Here is a 1360-nt window from a genome sequence, read left to right as displayed (position 1 = left end):
CTTGACAAGCCCTCTGACTGGAGGCTCTTGTGACCATCCCAGCACTGGCGTTACATGAACTCAGGCTCCTAAGCTATATTGCCAACGTGTGCTGTGTTCTGCTTTGTCAAAGAGGAGAGCTGACAGTAGCTCTCTGCTCTCCCTCTTTGCAGCTGCTTGGTGGAGGCTGCCAGCGGCCGTGTTTCTCTCTACTGAAAGCACTGTCACCTTCTTGTTTCCAGGTTTGTGCATAAAGGTGCAGCTTCAGGAAAGGCCTTTGCTGAGCAGGCTGAGAGAAAAGGTACTGTAACACCACACAGAGCAATCGTAGGGGGCCACGTGACTCTGTATGTATGTCTTCCCCTCATAGGCCTGTGTGTCTCCCATGCCAGAGAGACCCTCTCCAGTGGCCAGGCTGTCCCAGCTGGCCCCCATTTCAGAATGCAGATCTGAGAAAAGAATGACCCCAGAAGACGCCAGGGAGCAACAGGGTCCTTCAGGAAGGGAAGGCCGAACAAGATGAGGAGTGTGAGAGGGCCAAAAACCTCATAGGAAAGCAGACTGGAAAGCACGAGGAGTCAATGCTCTGTCCACAGAGGCCCATGCATGAGCAGGCCAGCATGTCCTTCCTGTGCAAACCACCCAAGTGGTGCAGGTGTGAAGAACTTTGCCATTTTGTCATTCGAGAGGAGGGCCTTGCTGTCAAGGGCATAATTTCCTGCAGTCATCTTCCTTTAATGAAGACCAGTGATGTGGAGGGGACAGGCAAAAAGACCAAGGCACAAGCCGGAGAGCATCAAATAGGTGGCCTGGCTAGCTCAGTTGGTAGAGCATGAGACTCTTAATCTCAGGGTCGTGGGTTCGAGCCCCACGTTGGGCGCTTGAGCTTTTCTTCAAGCTCAAGAGCGGTGTATCCCTATGATGTAAGAAGTGCAGCAAAAGGGGCAGGAGGCCTGAGTGGGTGAGCAAGGATCTCTTGGCCAAATTCAGTCAGAAGAAGAAAATACACAGAATGTGCAAGAGGGGACAGGCTCCTTGGGAGAATTATAGGAATGCAGTCAGAGAATGTAGAGATGCTGCGAGGAAGGCTAAGGCCCATTTGGAGTTGAGCCTTGCAAGGGATGTCAAGGACAACAGGAAGGGCTTCTTCAAATATATCAGCAGCGAGAGAAGGACTAGGGAAAATGTGGGCCTCCTACTCCATCAGGCATGGGCCCTGGTGACAAGGGATACAGAGAAGGCAGAATTAGTGAATGCCTTCTTTGCTTCAGTCGTCACTGCTAAGGGCAGCCCTCATTAACCGTGTAGCCTGGATGTGAGGGAGAAAGTCCAGAGAAGGGAAGACTTTCCTTTGGTTGAGGAGGAAAGGATTAGAGACCTT

The 1360-nt window shown here is 51.8% G+C and overlaps 1 non-coding gene across 1 annotated transcript; it reads left to right on the top strand.

The window, feature by feature from the left end:
• The first annotated feature begins 786 nt into the window (after positions 1-786).
• On the top strand, positions 787-859 carry TRNAK-CUU (transfer RNA lysine (anticodon CUU)). Its single transcript has one exon. It is a non-coding gene; the product is annotated as a tRNA-Lys (tRNA).
• The last annotated feature ends 501 nt before the right edge of the window (positions 860-1360 follow it).

This window comes from Rhea pennata, unplaced genomic scaffold (assembly GCF_028389875.1).
Source record: "Rhea pennata isolate bPtePen1 unplaced genomic scaffold, bPtePen1.pri scaffold_31, whole genome shotgun sequence".
Classification (NCBI taxonomy): Eukaryota; Metazoa; Chordata; class Aves; order Rheiformes; family Rheidae; genus Rhea; species Rhea pennata.
Note: the sequence above shows the minus strand (reverse complement) of the source record. Positions and strands in the feature narration are given on the sequence as shown.